This window comes from Microcaecilia unicolor, chromosome 3 (genome assembly GCF_901765095.1).
Source record: "Microcaecilia unicolor chromosome 3, aMicUni1.1, whole genome shotgun sequence".
Classification (NCBI taxonomy): domain Eukaryota; kingdom Metazoa; phylum Chordata; class Amphibia; order Gymnophiona; family Siphonopidae; genus Microcaecilia; species Microcaecilia unicolor.
Genome location: NC_044033.1, coordinates 385,366,207 through 385,389,590, shown reverse-complemented (window position 1 = coordinate 385,389,590; position 23,384 = coordinate 385,366,207). Strand labels below are relative to the sequence as shown.

At 42.9% G+C, this 23,384-nt stretch overlaps 1 protein-coding gene across 1 annotated transcript in view; it reads left to right on the top strand.

Annotated features, from left to right (window-relative positions):
* The window catches only part of CCDC25 (coiled-coil domain containing 25), an 87,245-nt gene that overhangs the window by 18,409 nt on the left and 45,452 nt on the right, over positions 1-23,384 (top strand). The window lies entirely within an intron of this gene.

Sequence of the window (23,384 nt, the reverse complement as noted above, 5' to 3'; positions counted from 1 at the left end):
TAACCAATGAGATTTCAAATTTACCGCCCTTTGTCATGCGCCAGTTGGTTTCCATATTCCGCACTTATCCGACGTGCACTTAAATGGAGTGCACTGTATACTTTTTATTTTTTTTTAGAGATGATTTTAGAGAAACTGGTGGTCTTTCTGAACCCAAGGTTCCTAGGCTTCATGAGGATCATCCCAAGTTGTCTTTTGCAGTTAACCAATGAGATTTCAAATTTACCGCCCTTTGTCATGCGCCAGTTGGTTTCCATATTCCGCACTTATCCGACGTGCACTTAAATGGAGTGCACTGTATACTTTTTTTTTTTAGTGATGATTTTAGAGAAACTGGTGGTCTTTCTGAACCCAAGGTTCCTAGGCTTCCTGAGGATCGTCCCAAGTTGTCTTTGACAAGTTTTTTGTCTAGGGGACATTTTAGATATTCCAGAAGATGTAGGCTTGGAAGAGAGTGCTACACAGCGTTGTAGTTTTCCCTTTAGAGTCTGTCCTTTTGAGGTAACCATAGTGGACGACAAGGATTTGCAGCTGGATTGACAGTTAACTCCAAGAATGGTCAATGAAGGTTTTGCAGCCCCATTGTCTGGTTCTTTAGTAGGAGGTTGCCTAATATCTTTTTTTTCTGGCGGTAGGTCCAAATAACCCCAGATTTTGCGATAAATGATTTTCTGTAGGGCTGGGTGGCATTCACAGCCTTCCCAAAAGTCCAAACACTGCTTTTTGTTCTCTTTTACAACTTTAGCTTGTTAACTCAGATCAGGGACACAGATTCTGTTCAAAGTTTGGGCTGCAGGTGTTGGAATACTTTAGTATGGACTGAGAAATCTGCTGTTTGTAGAGTTAATTACTCGTGTCGCTTGGAATCTTGTGGCTTTGTGTAGCTACTCATATGCTAGTCAAGGACTGGTGCAACCCCTGTGCTATTTAGTTACAGATATTAAGAAACTAGTAATGAAGGCCTGTTTCTGGCACAAATGAAATGGGCGCTAGCAAGGTCCTCCACTCCCTGACATAGGCCCTGCCCATCCCTGGTACTTCACGCCGGCCCCCCCTCCAAAATCGGCAACCCCCCTCTACTACCCTCCCCTCCTCTTACCGGAGTTCCAGCTGCAGAAGTGAAGGGCAAGGTAGTTCGGAGATTCTGGTGCCTTAATCCGTTCTGTTCGCTATGAGCTCTGTGCCCTGATTGTCTGGTCCTGCCCTTGCAGAAACAGGAAATGAGGGCGAGACCAGACAATCAGGGCACAGAGCTCATAGCGAACAGAACGGAAGGCAGCAGAATCTCTGAACTACCTTGCCCTTCACTTCTGCGGCTGAGACTCCGGTAAGAGGAGGGGGTAGAGGGGGGTTGCCGATTTTGGAGGGGGGGGGGTGACGTGCACGTACCGGGGATGGGCGGGGTCTATGTCAGGGAGCGGAGGGGCGTTGCGCGGGTGGAGGCATGTGTGAGAGAGATGGGAGTGGTTTGGCGTTTTTGGAGGTGGGTGACGTGCACGGGCATCTGTGAGACGGGGGGGTTGGATTTTGGGGGGGGGCGATGCGTGCTTGGTTTACAGTGTATGGGAATGACGGCTGCGTTGGGGAGTGAAAAGAGAGATCAAGCAATGGGCTTCGTAGCTTAGTGTAGTTCTGGTCATTATGACCCGCCCTCGACATAACGTTTTGACGTGAGGGTGGGGCAGAGTTAGATGGTTTGTAAAAGTGGTTACAGAGCTTCGAACTTACGAACCCTGAAGCCACAAAGCTTAGAACGTTGAGGTTGCTTTTTATGTGCAGATGGGACGTGGCTGAGGGCGGGTCTATGAGTGAGGGTGAGTGGTCCTCATAGCCTAGCCTACAAAGAGTACAGGAGTTCAGTGCTTCACTGCCACGGAGTGAGCTTCAGAACGTTTGAGGGGGGATTTTATTTATATAGATGTTCCTTTATGTTAGGTTTGTAGCCACTAGAGGGTGGAATTCTCAAACAAACCAATCATGCATGTGAATTTTACTGGAGGGAAAAAAAAAAAGACCCAGCTTCTTTATGTAGCCAATACATGAAGTTGTAATGTTTCATGCAACTATTAGTGCATCTTGTGATTTTATTTGAAATTTCTTTATTAAATCACCAATATAACATATAATATAATGCAAATCGATACAAGGCTATGAATGTCTAGCAAAATAAACAAGTTGAGAACAATAGAGAGCCCCCCCCCCCCCTCAAAAAAAGAAACCTGCAGCCCGTATATTGTGATTTTAAATGTGACTTTGAGTTTTATTAGTGGCCATGGCTTCAGTTCAGAATCTGGAGGAGAGAGCTTAAAAATGCATAATGTAGTGGGAAGTTCATATAGAAGTATGCTCTTTATTACAGAGAAATGGATGTATATGTCTTAGATTTTAAAAAAATAGGGATAGCATTGGAGAGTCTGTAAAAGTAATCTAGAAAGTTTTAGGAGGTACATAATTTTTATATGTTAGTAGGGGTAAACTGGATGCAGTAAATTGAGACATGCCAAAATCTGGGATCTGAGGAGTGGTACAGACTTATGGAGTTTGTATTAGTTTTTCATAGGCTTGTTCTGGAGAATGGCAATTAAGGGGATGTGGTTACAGAAAATGGTACATATTTCATTTCTCTTCCCCCCCCCCCCCTTTTTATTGAATCTATCCTTCAATAACAGTTCCAGTTACAAAATATCAGGTACAGATGGACAGATCCATAAATGTTTTTAGATACCTAACAAGTCAAACATCAGTACCCTCCTAAATAAAACAAATTCTTCCCAGCCTCCTTGGCCCTCCTCCTTTCTCTTCCTTTGAGGTGGTTGAGTCTGTTCTGAGTCAAACACACACCTTAAACCCACATCTGTTTTCTAGATCCTTCATAAGTGTAGAAATGGGGGGGGGGGGGGGGCATAGTTTAAAGTGATGTGGAAAAGTATCTACCCACCCTCTATTTTTTCCCCTATTGTATACATGTCACAACTGAATAGTTTCTGCTCTTTTAAACAAAATGTATTATGTACTCGGGTTCCCTCTGTCTAACACATAACACAGTTTTTAAATTATTTTAAATTGTTGTCTTTGTATTGGTTTCATTTGTGTGTTCTATTGTTCTCTGCCTACATAATAGGCAGATTATAAATTATATAAATATTATTTATTTGAGGAACGACGTTATCAAATACCCATATCACCTATGTGAAAAAGTAACTGGCTCCTAAACGTAATAATAAGTTGCACCACCTTTAGCAGCAATAATTGCAACCTAACTCTTCTTATAATTTGATATCAATCTTTCACATTTTCAATACTGCTTTAATTCCGATACGAATAGGTTTTCATGCATGAACTGCCACAGCATCTCTTTTGGGTTCATGTCAGGACCTTGACCAGGCCAGTCCAAAACTTTAATTTTGTTTCTCCTCTGCCACTCAGATGTAGATTTGCTGTTCTGTTTTGGATCGTTGTCTTGCTGTATAACCCAATTATGCTTCAGCTTACGAATAGATGATCTGACATTTTCCTTAAGAACTTTCAGGTACACTGCAGAATTCACGGTTCCTTTAATAATGACATGCTTTTCAGCAAAACACCCCCCCCCATTCCATCACCACCATGTTTGACTGGTGATAAGATATTACTGTGAAATGCTATATTTGCAAATATGCCAGACATAATGGGACGTGCGTTGAGTCAAAAATGGGAATCTTTGAGCATCTGTTTAAAGAACATTATTCCCAAAGGCTTGGATCATTCAGGTGTGTGTTCGCAAATGTAAGAAGAGCATTAATATTACTCTTGCATAGCAGTGGTTTCCGCCTTGCTATTCTCTCATGAATTCCATTTTTGCCCCGTCTTATTGTGGAGTCATGGACACTGACCTTAGTTAAGGCTAGCAAGGCCTGCAGTCCTTTGGATGCTCTTCTGTGATGTTTTGTGACTTCTCAAATGAGTTGACACTATGCTCTTGAAGTAATTTTGGCAGGCTGGCCACTCCTGGGAAGATTCACCATAGTTCCAAGTCTTCTCCATTTGGAGATAATGGTTCTCACTATGGTTTGGTGGAATCCAGAGGTTTAGAAATGGCTTTGTGACACTTTGTGACTGATGTATTTCATCAACTATTTTTCTCATGTTTTTTCTGGAATTTCCTTTTATTGTGGCTTTCTTCGTGGAATGGCCTACTAGTTGAGATAGTGAAGACGAAAACTGTATCTGAATTCAAAAAAACTTGGGACAGGTATATAAGATTTCTAGGGAAGAGGAATGGCATGGATGGACAGACTGGATAGGCCATATAGTCTTTATCTGCCTTCACTTTTCTGTGTTTCTACGTATGAAGCTGAAGTACATAATACCAACCTCCATCCACTTGAAAGCAAAATGTTGCTTTTTCAAATGTGACTCTCTGTCTGGTAAGTTTAGATTGAGCCTCTGATTTAGCCATATTATCTTTGAAAACCGAAATCTCCCCAAAAGCTCTCAAGCCTGGTAATGAAATCAAGGCTTTCATAATACTGAAAACAATGTCATCTACAACAGTAATTTTATACTCTTCGCCCCCCCCCCCCCCCCACACACACACACATAGACACCACCCCCCCCCCTTCAGTATCATCAGGGCATCTCCTAATTCTCATTGCTAAGGGCTCCAATGACAGTGCAAACCAGAGAGGTGACAAAGGGCAGTCCTGCCTAGTCCTCCCCTCCAGAGGGAATTTTCCGAAACATTTGCGATTCACCTTCACACATCCAGAGGGTGTACTTTACATTGCTTTTATCCAGTTAAGAAAATTACTTCCCAGCGCCATCTTGCTTAATACCTTTAAAACTACAAATCCACGTGTACTACCGGATCAGACTATGAAAACAGAACCTGGAATATACTCCCCTATTTAATCTTTTTAGTATATTCCTCTTCCTACCCCTCCTTACACAATCTAATATATCCCTCTTCCTACCCCTCCCGTACATCTTCCCATACTAAACTTTACGGTAAGTTAAAATGTTACAATAAATGTTACTTGTGTTGAAATATATATATTTTGATTCTAGATTCTATTCTCCACCAATTACCTATAAGGTAAATAAGATTTACATTTGTAAGAAAAAAGGGGGAATTAAATATTATATTTGTGAAATTACATTAACCTGCACTGCAAGGTTTAAGAACGTGTGCTTGGAACATAAAAGACCATATATTCAACTTTAAAAAGGTTTATTTACAATACAGATAATGTAATAATGTTACAAGCGAGAGGTAGTTTTTAAGAATCTTGCTTACAGGAGAAATTTGCGACAAGATAACAGGTCTGAATCATAAATTAACTTACAAAGTTTGTTGCCCAGATAACAGAAGGCCAGACATCCTCACAGCAGCCAGTGGCCTAGTGGTTAGTGTGGTGGACTTTGGTCCTGGGGAACTGGGTTCGATTCCCACTGCAAGCACAGGCATCTCCTTGTGACTCTGGGCAAGTCACTTGACCCTCCATTGCCCCAGGTAAAAATAAGTACCTGTTTATAATATGTAAGCCGCATTGAACCTGCTATGAGTGGGAAAGCGCGGGGTACAAATGTAACAAAATAAAATACACACCCTCCTCCCATCCTCCTTCCTTGCCCATCTTACCTATCCACACATAAATGACCACCTCTTTACTTACAATATTACAGCTGCACCCATTCTATATCACTTTATTAGCCTGATTTATTATGTAAGCCGCATTGAACCTGCTAATGAGTGGGAAAGTGCGGGGTGTAAATGTTACAAATAAATAAAAGAAAAGGTGTGCTGACTTTCAGATGCCTTTTTGACATCTGTTGATAAGAGCTTCTTAGGGATATTATGCTTCTGAGAGCACCAGATTAAATATAAGATCTTGTGGACATTGTTTGCTGTTTGTCTTCCTGGGATAAATCCCACCTGCTCCAGATGTACCAGGCCTGAGTCTACTCTTTGAAGCCTTGTTTCTATCACTTTTAATATCAACCTTCAGTAAAGATATGGGTCTGTAGGAGGCCCATTCATAGAGGTCCTTACCCTCCTTTAGTAGAGGACCTAAGAAGTTTGCAAAAACATCATACAATTTGTCCATAAAACTGTCCATCCATGGTGCATTCCCTACCTTAAGGGATTTGATTGTTTCTGCTACCTCACTTGCTGAAATCAGAGTATTAAGGGATTGACTTCTAATCTCCATCTGACAGATAAGGGAGATCCATTTTATCTGAGTTACCATCAATATCCTGGCCAGCCATCCCCCAGGATGTTTTGCATAGTGTTTTGATAGATTTGTGCCAGTGCCTTGATAATCGCTTCAAGCTCTGTCAATACAATCTTTGATTTTATTTATAGAGTTTATAAACTTCCCTTGTTTTAGTTTTTGGGCAAGAAGTTTACTATCCTCTTTTCCAGATTCAAAATAGCTTTGTACTAATGTCTTGATATAAGCCACTTTAGTTAACAAAGTGTTTAGCTCCCCACTTTAATACATTCTGATTATTGACACTTTTGTGCAGAGCCTCTAATTTCTCAACAGATTTGTGCAAGTTAACATTATTTTTCATCTCTCTCTGCCTTTTTTTTTGTTACATTTGTACCCCGCACTTTCCCACTCATGGCAGACCCAATGTGGCTTACATATTGTATACAGGTACTTATTTGTACCTGGGGCAATGGAGGGTTAAGTGACTTGCCCAGAGTCACAAGGAGCTGCCTGTGCCTGAAGTGGGAATTGAACTCAGTTCATCAGGACCAAAGTCCACCACCCTAACCACTAGGCCACTCCTCCACACTTTCACTTAGACATCCAAGATATCAAGTGCCCCCTGAATGTCCCTTTCAGAAAAGTCCAAACCATCTGGTATGAGACTTCACCGTTGCCCCATTTATCTAGAAATAATTATCTGTATCTTGCTTCAGGACGGAAAATCAACAAAGCAGATCGTGATGAAAAAATGTAATTTATTAATTGATATATTAAAAATTATATACAATACAGCCCGACACAGGCCGTGTTTCGCCCAGCAGGGCTGCTTCAGGGACTATAAAACAGATAAAATGACATTTTAAAACCCAATACAGATATGACAAAAAATAATTATTATACACACATTACATATATATGTGTTTGTATATTGCATACCAAATACCTAAAGTAAATAACACTACTACTACTTATCATTTCTATAGCGCTACTAGACGTACGCAGCGCTGTACACTTGAATGTGAAGAGACAGTCCCTGCTCGACAGAGCTTACAACACAATCTGTTTTGTTGATTTTCCATCTTGGAGTTTGCAGACCGTCTGCCCCTTTGCTTTCTTGGACTCTTGCTTCAGGACTACATGAACCTCTTCCTCATTGAAGAGACTTTTATTTAATTTCTAGTAATTCCTCTGACCCCCTTACAAGAAGGTAACGAAGAATGGTGAACACTGGTGCATGGTCAGACTAGGTCACCCCAATTTCAGCCTTGATCACTACAAGCCATCATCACCCCAGGATGTACTAAAAAGAGGTTGATCCTAGAACAAATATTGAGGCCTTGAATAAAAGGTATAGTCCCTCACCCTTGTAACGGTCTCCATGCATCCTTTTGTTGGTAGGAGTACATCAAACACTTCAGCTTTCATTTATAAAAAAACAAAATTGCAAATCTTGGTCATTATAAAAATGTGTAGCCATTGGAAACAGCAGTGTTCACAAACAAGACAAAGGGATTAAAAACTTTAGGGGTAGTATAGGGCAGACCTCGGATACAACAGGGGAATCAAAAAAATCTATATACAATTAAAAATTATAAAGTCCATATGGTACTGATATCACCAGCCCCAACATAGAATTAACAAGGAAACAAATGCTTAAACTTCAGGTCTCGGACTTATAAGCAAATCCTTGCTAATGAAACCACTGGGAATGTGCTGGGATTTAGGAAATAGTACACATATCACAAAGGCAGCATAAGACCCAAGCGGGAGTGAACATAAAAACTGCTGTTGTTGATTGAACATAAACAAGGAAGTATACATGATAATGCAATCTTAAAATCAGAGGGCATGGCTCACCAAATAACTTTAAAACAAAAGAAAGGTGAGGAGGAAGTGACGTCACCGATGTGAGCGGCAGCCCAATTCTGGAGCTCCGCGGGGACGCGAATAAATCAGCTGTTAAACCCCTATATTAGGCGGATTTAATTTCCTAGACGACAGGTTGAACTTACCAGAACATATGGCAGCCAGAAAGAAACTTTCAAAATTCAAGTATGCGGCTGAATCGGCGAAAGCGGGAAGCAGAGGGCCGGCAGGGTTACCTTCATGCGAAAACAAAATGGCGCCGGAGGAACCCGAGTCGGATACCGAACTTGAGGAACGGAGCGGCAGAGAGGTGGAACTTGAGAGGAGCGAAATTATTAAATGGTTCCAGGAGCTGAAATCGGAGATGATTAATACTAGGAATAGTATTCAAGCTGCTGTTAAAGAATTGCGTGAAGAAGTAAAGGACATTGGTAACCGCGTGGGTGAGACTGAGGATCGCCTGGAGGAGATGGAGGTGGGGGTGGAGAGCCTGGCGAAAACAGTTAAAGAGGAGAAACAGCAACGTGAGGAAATGGAGATTCGGATGGAAGATCTAGAGAATCGCTCTCGAAGGGGGAATCTGCGCTTTAAAGGAGTGCCAGAGGAGGCCCAATACACGGAAGCTGTGAAAGTAGTGCAAGAGATTTGCAACTTCATTTTAAGCCAAGGGAGAGACCCCCAGGAGAGTACAGATAAGTCTGAAATTAAAATCGATCGAGCACACCGGAGTCTGGGACCGCAGCGGGGGGAGAACCCCAGGGATATCATTGCTTGCTTCCATGATTTCCAGGTGAAAGAGACTGTTTGGAGGAAAGCCCGTGCTTTGGGTGATATACAATGGCAGAACATTAAAATACAGATTTTCCAAGACCTGGCGAAATCTACTTTACAAAAGAGGCGGGAATTCCGCGAAGTGACGAGATATCTACAAAAGACTGGTCTGCGCTATAGATGGATTTTCCCTAGTGGACTTATGGTTACGGTGGGGAATCAGACAAGGAAAATACAACACCCGACTGCAGCAAGGAAAATCTTGGAGAACATGGGTTGCACGGACATACCGGAGGAGCTGCGAGGTCCCACAAAGGATGGCAGTGGAGAGAAAAGTTCCATCTCAGGCAGATGGCTCCAGCAGGGGAAAAAGGGCAACAGCATAAACAGAGTGAGGAAGGAGCGTGGCCTGGAGCAGCAAGGGGACACTTGAATGGACAAATGCAGAGGGGCAGTTGCCCGGGTGCTAAGTTTGGTCACTTGACCGGTTGTAGTAAGTGATACCATGTTGGTAATGTTTAACTGATCATATGTTAAGATTAAGATAGAATATATTTGGAATGAATGAAGGAGATAGTAGGTTTGAAAGTGTGGGGGAAAAATGGGAGGTTGGTTCCCCAGGGGACGACACTTTCTCAGGGGAAATCTGGCAGCTTGTGGTAGCGGTCAGTCGAGGGGAAAGGGAGGGGGGAGGGGGGAGGTGAGGAAGGGAGGGGGGAGGGAGGGTGGGATTATAGTGGGCTCATGGAATGTAAATGGCTTGAATACACCAGAAAAAAGAAGTATTGTAAGCAAGGAGATACTTAAAATGCAGTGGGACATTATCATGTTGCAGGAGACACATATTCAAAGGAAAGATGTAAGGCTTATTCAATATAAAAACCTGGGTCAGAATTATATATTGACAGACCCTAGAGGGGGGAAAAAGGGAGGTCTGGCGATTTATATTAAAGAAAGGGTACCTTTTGTGCATGAGCAAACTTTCCTGGAGAGCCAAGGAAGATGTATTGCGGTTACGGGAAAGATCAATGAACAACAGATCACCTTAGTTAATATATATGCACCCAATGATGGACAAGGTGCATTTTTTGAAAAATTAAGATTAGAGTTGACAAATTTTGTGAGAGGGGAAGTGATTCTTGGAGGGGATTTCAATTGGGCTTTAGCGGATCTAGAAAAAGGGTGGAGTTTCGGCAAATACGACTAAATTACTGAGTCTGGTCAGGGATCTCGATTTGATAGATGTTTGGAGATTGCAGCACCCTGGGCAGAGGACATACACATTTTATTCGCATGCACAACAAACATATACAAGGATTGATGCAATTTGGGGCTCCCGAACTATATGGGGGGAGGTGGGAGACTCTGGTATAGGGAGTATTCATGTGTCAGACCACGCCCCTATTTGGGCCTCTTGGAGGGGGTTGGGGAGAGATAAGGGTCACACTTATTGGAGACTGAATGAGTCTTTGCTAGACTCAGTGGAGGACTGTGAAGAAGTCCGGAGGGTGATAAAAGATTACTTAGCCTACAATGACACGGGGGATGTGGCAGAGGGGACACTCTGGGACGCTCTTAAAGCTGTGGTGAGAGGACATCTTATCAAAAAAGGCAGTCAAAGGAAGAGGGAGGGGCAAAGGCGGGAACTGGAGGTAAGACAAAGATTAGCGACCCTAGAGGCCCAACATCAAGGTGGACAATGCCCTGAAGTACTTGTTGAGCTGAGGGAATGTAGGGCTGTCTTACGTCAAATTCAAATTAAACAGATGGATTTTCACAGGAAGTTGGCTCAGCAAAAGTTTTTTGAATATAGTAATAAATCGGGAAGGATGCTGGCGCGCTGCCTCCGCAGGCGAAGGGTGGGCAATACTATTATGAAAATTAAAAGGGGAGGGGGATACATTACTATATCAAGATAAGGAGCTTAGAGACCGATTTGCCCAATTTTATTCAGCCTTGTATACTAAGGAAAGTGGGGAGTCGGGGGAAAAGACTAAAGAATATCTAAGCGGGTTGAGACTGCGGAAACTAACGGAGACACAAAGAGAATCATTGGACAAGCCCATAACACTGGAAGAGATAGAAGGAGTTATTAGAGGTTTAAAGGGAGGGAAAGCGCCGGGACTAGATGGGTACACAGCTAAATTCTACAAGCTAATGAGCAAGGAGGTAGGGCCATTGATAGTAAGAGTAGGGAATGAGTGCTTCACATCAGGGACTTTGTCTAGGAGTATGTATGAAGCGGGAATCTCGGTGATTCCCAAGCCGGGAAGAGATCCCACATTGTGTGCATCTTATAGGCCTATATCCCTTATAAATATACAGTGGGGGAAATAAGTATTTGATCCCTTGCTAATTTTGTAAGTTTGCCCACTGACAAAGACATGAGCAGCCCATAATTGAAGGGTAGGTTATTGGTAACAGTGAGAGATAGCACATCACAAATTAAATCCGGAAAATCACATTGTGGAAAGTATATGAATTTATTTGCATTCTGCAGAGGGAAATAAGTATTTAATCCCTCTGGCAAACAAGACCTAATACTTGGTGGCAAAACCCTTGTTGGCAAGCACAGCGGTCAGACGTCTTCTGTAGTTGATGATGAGGTTTGCACACATGTCAGGAGGAATTTTGGTCCACTCCTCTTTGCAGATCATCTCTAAATCTTTAAGAGTTCTGGGCTGTCGCTTGGCAACTCGCGGCTTCAGCTCCCTCCATAAGTTTTCAATGGGATTAAGGTCTGGTGACTGGCTAGGCCACTCCATGACCCTAATGTGCTTCTTCCTGAGCCACTCCTTTGTTGCCTTGGCTGTATGTTTTGGGTCATTGTCGTGCTGGAAGACCCAGTCACGACCCATTTTTAAGGCCCTGGCGGAGGGAAGGAGGTTGTCACTCAGAATTGTACGGTACATGGCCCCATCCATTCTCCCATTGATGCGGTGAAGTAGTCCTGTGCCCTTAGCAGAGAAACACCCCCAAAACATAACATTTCCACCTCCATGCTTGACAGTGGGGACGGTGTTCTTTGGGTCATAGGCAGCATTTCTCTTCCTCCAAACACGGCGAGTTGAGTTCATGCCAAAGAGCTCAATTTTTGTCTCATCTGACCACAGCACCTTCTCCCAATCACTCTCGGCATCATCCAGGTGTTCACTGGCAAACTTCAGACGGGCCGTCACATGTGCCTTCCGGAGCAGGGGGACCTTGCGGGCACTGCAGGATTGCAATCCGTTATGTCGTAATGTGTTACCAATGGTTTTCGTGGTGACAGTGGTCCCAGCTGCCTTGAGATCATTGACAAGTTCCCCCCTTGTAGTTGTAGGCTGATTTCTAACCTTCCTCATGATCAAGGATACCCACGAGGTGAGATTTTGCGTGGAGCCCCAGATCTTTGTCGATTGACAGTCATTTTGTACTTCTTCCATTTTCTTACTATGGCACCAACAGTTGTCTCCTTCTCGCCCAGCGTCTTACTGATGGTTTTGTAGCCCATTCCAGCCTTGTGCAGGTGTATGATCTTGTCCCTGACATCCTTAGACAGCTCCTTGCTCTTGGCCATTTTGTAGAGGTTAGAGTCTGACTGATTCACTGAGTCTGTGGACAGGTGTCTTTCATACAGGTGACCATTGCCGACAGCTGTCTGTCATGCAGGTAACGAGTTGATTTGGAGCATCTACCTGGTCTGTAGGGGCCAGATCTCTTACTGGTTGGTGGGGGATCAAATACTTATTTCCCTCTGCAGAATGCAAATAAATTCATATACTTTCCACAATGTGATTTTCCGGATTTAATTTGTGATGTGCTATCTCTCACTGTTACCAATAACCTACCCTTCAATTATGGGCTGCTCATGTCTTTGTCAGTGGGCAAACTTACAAAATCAGCAAGGGATCAAATACTTATTTCCCCCACTGTAGATATTAAGATATTGGCCAAGGCTATGGCGGAGCGGATTAATAAATTCCTGCCCCAACTGATCCATGAGGATCAATCAGGCTTCGTTCCGCGCAGGCAAGTAGCGGATAATATAAGGAGATCTCTAAACATAATATGGGAGGCCCAACGCCGGGGGGGAGATTTTGTACTTTTAACAACGGATGCAGAAAAGGCCTTCGACCGGGTCGAGTGGCAGTACCTATGGGAGGTGTTGGAGTTTATGGGGTTTGGCCCAGGGGTATTGACATGGCTCAAGGGGTTATATGCAGCACCAAAAGCTTGTATAAAAGTTAATGGGGGATACTCCGACCAGTTTCGGATACAGCGGGGCACGCGGCAAGGATGTCCTCTGTCGCCCTTGCTCTTTGCCTTGGCAATTGAGCCGCTGGCGCAGAGGATTAGGGAGACGGTCAGTATAGAGGGGATCAGGGTGGGCGATCAGGAGCACAAAGTGGCATTCGCAGATGATATCCTGTTTTATGTAAGTCGCCCGGAGGAGACCCTACACTCTATATGCACGGAGCTTAGAGTGTTTGGAGCTATATCTGGCTTTAAAGTTAACTATGATAAGTCTGAGGTACTGGGCATCACGGGACCCACTTTGGATTTGAGCAACCTGTTAACCAGATTCTCTTTTAAGCAGGCCATGGAGAGCTTTCGATATCTTGGGGTAAGGCTTCCTCGGAATCTAGCAACTATATATGGGATTAACTATGTCCCCTTGATTAGAGAACTTAGAGCAGATTTAAGTAGATGGAAAAATGGGTTACTCTCCTGGTGGGGAAGAATAGCGGTTATCAAGATGAACCTCCTCCCTAGGTTGTTATTCCTCTTCCAGACGTTGCCATTGGAAGTACCCTCGGGTACCTTGAACAAATTGCAGACTGATATGTCTAACTTCGCCTGGGGAGAGAAAAGGGCAAGGTTATCTAAGCGAATTATGTGGAGTGGAGTGGAAGTAGGAGGGAGGGGGATGCCCAACATTACCTGGTACTATCAAGCGGCACAACTGAAGCAGGTGGCGGAATGGAGTAAGGGGGAAGGGGCGCCAGTAGCCGTATTAGAGCAACTATTGGAGCCTAGGTGTAATCTGGAAAGGGGTTTGTGGGGATCTGGAAGGATGAGCACCCCCCGTAGGGAATCTGACAATCCATTTATAGGGCACTTGTTACACACATGGGATGGGCTGAAACGCAAATTTAAAAAGGGAGTTAAAACCTCAACATTGGCTCATATTATTCATGAGGTAGAGTTCCCAGGTGGAGGAGCGGGGGGTACGTTTCAGGAATGGTATAGAAAGGGCTTGCGGAGATTTCGAGACTTGATGTCAGATGGCACACTAAGGACATTTGAGACACTAAGGAGGAAGTTCGACCTGCGGGAGTCTGACAATTATGCATATTTGCAGGTCAAACATTATATGAGTAAACAGGGGTGGTTACAGGCGGACCCGAGGGATAGGGAGCCCCTAGAAAATATATGGGTTACACTGGAGGGGGGGAGGAGAGGCATATCCAGGTTATATAATTATATTAGAGGTAGCGCAATGAATAAACTACCTTATATGAAAGCATGGGAGAACGATTTGAACTGTGAAATGAGTGTGAAAGAATGGGAAAGAGTATGCATAGAGGTAAAAAAGGCTTCAGTGTGTGTATTAATAAAGGAAAATGCCTACAAAGTTTTAAGCAGATGGTACTATACGCCAGATCGGTTAAAACGAATGTATTCTAATGCTTCAGACAGGTGTTGGCGCTGTGACAAAGATCTGGGTAGTTTTATACATGTGTGGTGGACTTGCACTCATGTACGCTCCTTTTGGGACGATATTACTGTGTGCCTGACCTCTATCCTGGGTACGCAGTTTCCTGCAGAACCAAAGTGGTGCTTACTGGGGTGGGGAAACAAAAGGGGCCAGAAATGGCAGAAGCGGCTAAAAAGACTATGCTTATCAGCTGCGAAGCTAGAAATAGCAGCCCACTGGAAACAGAGAGTGGGCCCTACGATTGATGAGTGGAAAACGAGGCTCCGAACAATAATGGGACTTGAACAACTGACGGACAGACGGAGGGGTAGATTTGACCCGGATGCGGAGGAATGGACACACCTGGAGCGTTTATGGACTGCTGCTACTACTATATAGAGAATTCAGCCATAAAGTGAGGGAGGGAGGGAGGGGAGGAAAAATTCATTATGTTTTCAAATGTTTATATTGTAGTTCACTCTATTGGTATTGGCTGTATAGCTGTTAGCTGAATAATTGTATGCATTTCGGAACAATGTGATGGAATAAAAATATTCTCAAATCAAAAAAAAAAAACAAAAGAAAGGTAAATTAACACACACAAGTATCTGACCAAGAGTGGGCAAACCTAAAAAGAGATATAAGCAAGTAAAAAGACTAATATGAATTTAAACACAATTTTAAGGGGGCAGTCCCTAAAAAACAAAGTGAAAATAAAAATAAACTTCTTACCTTCATAACTGAAGTAAAAACTGTATATTAAAAAAATGCTTGGAAATAGCTTCCCTGATTAAAAATGGTGTGGACCCCATGTGTGGTCAAATTTGAAAATTAAGTAAAAATGCTGAAAATTTGTAAAGGAAGCTTTGTTTTTTTTTAATAGAGGGCCCTCTAAAAATAAAAATGGTAGGGTACTAAAAAATAGAATAATCATTAAATAAAAAAACATTTCAGAGTGCCATTCAGATGTGTAAATGCATCCAGTATATAGAAAGCAGAGAAAGGTACAGCAAGAGAGCACTTGTTTAGAATTGTCTCAGATTGTTTCATAAAGACTTGTTTCTCAGTGAACATTTTGGGTTGCTTTGCAACCCTTAAACCTCTAGGGATTCTCTTGTACCTGCAAGTTGCCCAGCAAATGTAGAGACATATGCAGGTCCATTCTGATCATCCTTTTGCTTAGTTTGATCAACTCTTCCCAGTGTTTCAAGTAATCCTCAAACCACAGTAATACACAGTAATGCAGTAAATGATGGCAGATAAAGACCCATCCGGTCTGCCCAACAAGGTGGCCAGAGCCACACCCGCCACTCAGTATGGGCCACAGCTACCCATACTTGAACACTGGTTGATAAGTTTCCACCATGGCAGCCAAACATGGAGTCTTGGTAATAATCATATATCATTCCCAAGTATTGCTGACAGTATTCAACTTATCAGTCAGGCTAGTCTTCCCCTCCCCCCTTAGCTGCACAGCACCCATACTTGCAGCACATGACAAAGTGATCTACAACACCAGAGTTGCCGAAATCTTCACCAGTCTTTTGCTATTTGCAGGATACAGACCGTAGAAGTCTATCCAGCATCGGCCTTAGCTCCCATTACTCTTGCCCAGCATAACAGCTCAACAGTCATGTTGTGTTTCCCTCCTCTTTCTTTTTAGGCATCCCCTGTGTCTGTCCCATGCATTTTTGAATGCGCTCATCGTTTTTGACTCTACCATCTCGCCTGGAAGGGTGTTCCAGGCATCCACTACTCTCCCTGAGTGTTTCCTGATGTTACTCCTAAGCAGTGCTTTTTTTGTAAGAAAAAGGATACTGGTACTCATACAGGGCCAACCTTAAGGGTGGGGTCACTATGGCTCCACCCCTTACAGTAGCCACATCTATTTTACCAGCCATGGAGCATATAAAAATGCATCATAGAAAATAATGAACCTTAGGGGTCCAACAAAAGAACCCCTAAGGGTGACCATAAACTAATAAAATATGTAGACAAAAATTCAGGATAACTCCAGAAAAAAAAAAGTGTTACCCTTTTACTGGTATAAAGATAGCAGATGTAAATTTGAAGAACTACATTACAAATTAACTACAAATAAAAAATTAGCATAGCTACCACACTACTTTATCTTAAACTAAAAATAAAATTATTTTTTCTACCCTTGTTGTCTGACCATATACTTTTTTTTTTCTGTTGTGTTGGTCTCGATTTCTGTTTTCTACTTTCCTCATCTTAACTCTGTTGCCAAGATTTCTTGTTTGTCGTTTTTCTCTCCTCCTTTTCCTTTCAGCTTTCTTCAATTTTTATTTTCTTCCTCTGTCCACATTTAGTTCTTTCTTATTAACCAATCTTTAGTTTCCCTCTTTTGATTGTGTCTACCTACAGCTTGCCCCTCTCTGTTCTACACTGCCATCCAGCGTTTGCCTCCCCTTCTCTCTCCTCATCTCTCCCCATCCGGCATCTCTCCTGTGGCCGCTGCTGCTTCTCCCGACAAGCAGCAGTGGGCAAATCAAGGAGTAAAATGCGCAGTGCCACAGTTCAGACATGCACTGTCGGTTCTGCTGATCCTCTACCCCTCTGACATCAACTTTCTGTTCTGGGGCAAGGGATCGGCAGAGCCGACAGCATGTGTCCTAGCACTGCAGTCTCGCACCTGCAACTCCTTTCTTTGCCCACTGCTACTGCTCATTGGGAAAAGCAGCAGTGGTCACAGGAGATGGGGGGATGAGCGGGCAACGAAAAAAAAAGTGTTGATATGCCATACCAACACAAAAAAAGCCCGGCTCCTAAGTCTACCTCCGTGCCACCACAATTCATGTCTTCTACTGCCCCTGTGTTTCTGGAAGAGATTTGTTTGTATATTAATACCTTCCAAGTACTTAAATGTTTTGTATCATATCACCTCTCTCTCCTCTTTCTCTTGGGTATACATATTCATGTTCTCCATTCTCTTCTCATATGTGTTTTGGCACAAAAACAGCCACTGCCTTGTCATGTTGTTTTTCCACCTTGAGATCCTCATACACTGTCACCCCAAAGTCTGTCTCTTGATCCATGTGTGTCAGTCAATTACTCCCTAGTGCATACTGTTCTTTTGGATTCCTGTGCTCCACTTTGTACCACTTCTCATTAAATTGTAACTGACAAACATTTCACCATTCTTCTAATTTTTATAGACCTGTTCTCATGTTGTCCACTCCCTCCAAGGAGTCCACTCTTGCAAATCTTGGTGTCATCTGCAAAAAGGCAAACTTTTCCTTCTAACCCTTCTGCAGTGTCACTCCAAATATGTTGAACTAGCCGTTAAGCCCGTAAAAACGGGCGAGATTTCCAGTTACCCTTCTCGCCGCCGCTCCCTCCCTTCTCCGTGCCGGGCCCCCTGCACTGACCTGACAGCGCCTCTCACCTCCATGTGAAAGCGCTGCAGGCAGCAGCGCTTCCACACGGAGGTGAGAGGCGCTGTCAGGTCAGTGCAGGAGGCCCGTTACAGAGAAAGATTTAGTGCCAGATATGGTCCTTGTGCCTGAGCTCGTTGGCATAATTAAACAAGTGAATAGTCTAGCAGCAAAAATACTTGTCATGTTGGACTCCCTATTGGAGAATGTAGTGGAAAAGGAGACCCAGTTAATCTTGGTTGACGAGACTGCCACACATGGATGCAGTGGAGGAGCAAATGGAGGTAGTACAGGTGCTCCACAAGATAGATGCCTTAGAATATGTTCAGCAATCATTGCAAGAGTGCAGTTTTCCGATGCAGTAGGGAGAGAGAGGTATTTGTATTCATAAGTACATAAGTATTGCCACACTGGGACAGACCAAAGGTCTATCAAACCCAGCATTCTGTTTCCAACAGTGGCCAATCCAGGTTACTAATACCTGGCAAGATCACAGAAAACTCAATACAAATTATGCTACTTATCCCAGAAATAAGCAGTGGATTTTCCCCAAGTCAATTTAATAATGGTCTATGGACTTTTCCTTTAGGAAGCCGTCCAGACCCTTTTTAAACCGTGCTACGAATTCCAGAGTTTAATTACACGTTGAGTGAAGAAAAACTTTCTCTGATTCATTTTAAATTTACTACTTTGTAGCTTCATCGCATGCCCCCTAGTCCTAGTATTTTTGGAAAGAGTAAACAAATGATTCACATCTACCCGGTCCACTCTTTTATAGCCATCTTTTCTCCAAGCTGAAGAGCCCCAGCTGCTTCAGCCTTTCCTCATAGGGCAGTCGTCCCATCCCCTTTTTCATTTCCGTCGCCCTTCTCTGTACCTTTTCTAATTCCACTATATCTTTTTTTTGAAATGCGGCGACCAGAATTGAACACAATATTCGAGGTGCGGTCGCACCATGTAGCGATACAAAGGCATTATAATGTCCTCACTTTTTTGTTTTCCATTCCTTTCCTAATAATACCTAACATTCTATTTGCTTTCTTAGCTGCCGCAGCACACTTGAGCAGAGGATTTCAACGTATCTTCAACAACGACACCGAGATCCCTTTCTTGGTAGCTAGAGTTCGGGTTCTTCTTTCCCACATGCGTCACTTTGCACTTGCTCACATTAAATGTCATCTGCTATTTAGACTCCCATTCTCATAAGGTCCTCTTGTAATTTTTCACAATCCTCTCACGAGTTAACCACTTTGAATAACTTTGTGTCATCAGCAAATTTAATTACCTCACTAGTTACTCCCATCTCTAGATCATTTGTAAATTTGTTAAAAAGTAGCGGTCCCAGCACAGACCCCTGAGGAACCCCATATCTACCCTTCTCCATTGAGAATACTGACCATTTAACCCTACTCTCTGTTTTCTATCCTTTAACCAGTTTTTAATCCACAATAGGACACTACCTCCTCACCCATGACTCTCCAGTCTCTTCTTGTCAAATGCCTTTTGAAAATCCAGATACATAATATCAACCGGTTCGCCTTTATCCACATGTTTGCTCACCCCTTCAAAACAAATGTAATAGATTGGTGAGGCAAGATTTCCCTTCACTAAATCCATGCTTTGTTTCATTAATCCATGCTTTTGAATATGCTCTGTAATTTTGTTCTTTATAATAGTCGCTACCATTTTGCCCAGCACAGACGTCAGACTCGCCGGTCTATAATTTCCCTGATTTCCCCCAATTAACGGAGCACTCTGTGAATTATTTTCTGTTTAATATGGAATGCAACAGGTCTGCTTATTGTTTCCTGTGCTGTTTTACCTTGTTATTGAACCTCTGGCTCAGGGGTGTGCAGGAGTGTTTAAGGATTTCTGGTTTCAAAATAGAGGGGATGAATGCACAATATTGATTTATACATGTTACTTTTCCGAGTCAACTGGGCTCTTCTGGACCAGCTGTGATACAACTTCTGAAAGAATTTGGTGATGCGGCTGGTTATCAGATGAATTTTTGGTGTAATATTTACATTAGGTTATCATGGAACACTATCCTTGCCTGTCCAGCAGTTTCACAGGATGTTGGAAATCACTTACTTAGGGATAGATATCCCAGCTAGGCTGAGAGATCTGTTTGGAGTTAATTAGGCCCCAATCCTCAACAGATTCAGCCAGATCTGTGGCTATGGATTGATTTGCTGATTTCATGGGAAGCTGGATTAAACTTATCAAGATGAAATAAGTATAGAATCATAGGAAAATATTCAACATCTATCGTGTTTGGTTTCCAGGTTGATTTCTAGAGCCCTCAGTGGCATATTCTCAAGCTTTATCTGGCATTACAAACTCCCTAGGACAGGCTTAGGTGTTCTCTAGAAGTTTAAAGCAGAAGATAGGGATGAGTTTGCCCAATCTTGAAGTCTGTTATTGGGCCTCTCAACTCATGAGAGTGAATATGGCTATGGGAGGAAGAGGAGCAGAGTTGAGTCCAATTGGAGAACATGCAGATCCTTTTTTCTCTTCCATTTATTACTAACAGTGCTAACTGATGAATAAGCAGTATGTACGTTCCTGAGAAGGACTTGTATTCAGGCACCCATGGTTGGGGTGTGGCATCAAATTTGTAAGTTTTACATATTGTGAATGAGATGATCTCTCCAATCGCTCTCCTAGCTAAAGATCTGGTATTTCTTACTGCAACTTTTTTCTGCAGTGGTGCAATGGAAGAAGTGTTAGTTGAGGTTTTAGTGGCAGCTGGGGGCAGGGGAACTATGAAAAAGTGTGCTGCTTTAAAGGACGAGTTTAATATAACTCAAGAGAGCCATCATTTATATCTTTATCTGCAGGCAGGTTGTAGAGGTGGGGATGGTGCAGACCCCCAGGCCTCTTGAGGACTATTTATGTAATTCTGATAGAAGCAGATGGCAGTTATAGATGCAGATTCCTGCCTGTGAAATTACAGAAGCTGAAATCCCAATTCTTTGTCCATTTTTTTTTTTTTTTTTAATCTCTGGCTGACCCTGCCTGGGGTATTATCTGGCAGTTGGCCCATTCAGTGTCTATGTGCTGCAAATGGGTGGAAATGGTCAGACTTCTGCATTGCACCTAAAGCTACTTTTTTTTTTTTTTACATGAAATTTGGGAAACACATCAGGTGTATTCTGGCAGGGCTGTGGTCTCCCTGGAGATCACTTATATGTGTGGTGGTCCTGCCCTGGGTTAGTTCAGTTCTGGGGGTTATTAGGGGTAAAAAATTAGGGAGATCCTTCCTGAGCAGAGGTGTGGCTTTTATACTTCTACCCCACTGTTATGTCTGTTGGGGTATTAATGGGATGTGACACTTCCTCATGAAGATTGCTTGTTAACTAGTCAGTTACTTCATGCTGTCTGCTGTACCATTGCAACTTTCTGGAAAGAGGTTCACACATTTATTTGGTGATGCAACAAGTTTTTGAGAGAGCCATACTTGAGAAGCTTATTATTTGAGGGTGAAAGTTGATGTACAGTAACATTTGGGAGTAAGAGCTGGAAGTGGCAAGAACAATTGAGATGATTGAGCTAAGGTATAGAGAACATGGAATACCTGGTAAGGGGAAGCTGTGTACTGGGTGGAGACTGCTGTTTTGATATAATATAGCTGTTACATTTAGAAAGTGTGTTGCTTGTCAATTAAATAAACATTTTTAAAATGCCAGTGGGCAATTGGTAGCACTTTTGGTTTCTGTTGGGCTACTGGGAGTGGTTGGCACAACCAGCTTTTCCTTAGCATAAAGGAGAAAGACTTAAGCAATGAATGGAAGACTATGCTGAGTTAGGTTTAAAGGAAGACCTGGATTGAATTGTTGGGCTAGCATAGTTTACATTCAGGCTTATTTTCGAAAGAGATGGACGTCCAAAAGATGACATAAATCGGCATTTGGACGTCCATCTCACAGAAACGTCCAAATCGGTATAATTGAAACCTGATTTTGGACGTCTTTCTCCGAAGTCCGTCAGAAGGACATCCAAGTCTCAAGGGGGCATATCAGGGGCATGTTCGAGGCGGGACTTGGGCGTTCCTAAGACTTGGACATCTTTGAGCCATAATGGAACAAAGCAAAGATGTCCAGGACTAAAACTTCGACATTTTCAGCTAGACCTGTTTTTATTATGAATAAGGCACAAAAAGGTGCCCGAAATGACCAGATGACCACTGGAGGGAATCAGGGATTCCCCTGAGTCCCCCAATGGTCACTAACCCCCTCCCACCCCCAAAAAGTGTGTTGAAGAACATTACTTGTCAGCCTCTATGCCAGCCTCAGATTTCATACTCGAGTCCATTACAGCAGCAGCATGCAGGTCCCTGGAGTAGTTTAGTAGTAGGTGCAGTGCACTTCAGACAGGTGGACCCAGGCCCATACCCCCCCCATTACTTGTTCACTTGTGGAGGAAACTGTGAGCCCTCCAAAACTCACCAGAAGCCCACTGTACCCACATATAGGTGCCCCCTTCACCCTTAAGGACTATGGTAGTGGTGTACAGTTGGGGGTAGTGGGTTTTGGGGGACTCAGCACATAAGGTAAGGGAGCAATGGTCAGATGTGTATATGGGAGCATTTTATGAAGTCCACTGCAGTGCCCCCTGGGGTGCCCTATTGCTGTCCTGGGATGTCAGGGGGACCAGTCTACTAAAAAATACTGGCTCCTCCTACGTCCCAATGGCTTGATTTTGGACATTTTACAATAGGACGTTTTGGGGGGGGGGGGGGGGGGGGGGGGGGGGTTCCGGAAATGGCCAAAAAACAAAGACTTCCAAATAAAAAAAAAAATGTCCAAATCACAGGACATCCATAGTATTTTCGAATACAAAAGATAGACGTCCATCTTTTTCGAAAATGATCTTCTTTCCTGTTCGGAATTTGGATGTCTTTGTAAAACGTCCAAATTCTGATTTAGATGTTTCTTTCGAAAATGCTTCTGATTGGCTACTGAGGCATTGAACTGAGAATGTGAACTGTCTGGCAGGGAAGTCTGTCTTCTGCCTGAGTGGAATCAAGGATAGCACTGCACTTAGAAGTTGAGCTGCACCAGATTGTAAGGCACAAGTTCAGGTAAGACCCTGACAAAAACCAAAGAATAGTGGTTATGTGCAGATTGCACAGGAGGTAATTGCTGGAAATATGCTTATTTCTGAGGTATTAAACTGTTAATAACTGGAAGCCTTTTTCTTTCGTGTTTGGCTTCATTGCAGTAGGACAGTGATGGGCAACCTTTTGAGCTTGGTGTGTCAAAATTCGCCAAAAAAACGAGTATAACTTGGGTGGTGTGTCACTTCGAGAAAAAAAAAAAACCATAATTTCACGATATTTATAGTTTAAATAACAAAAATGTATAATTGTAATATATAACTGTATTTAATAAACCAAAAACTAATTATTTAACTTACCTGCTTAGTGACTTCTTTGTTCATCTGTCAGTCGGTTTCTTTTGTTGG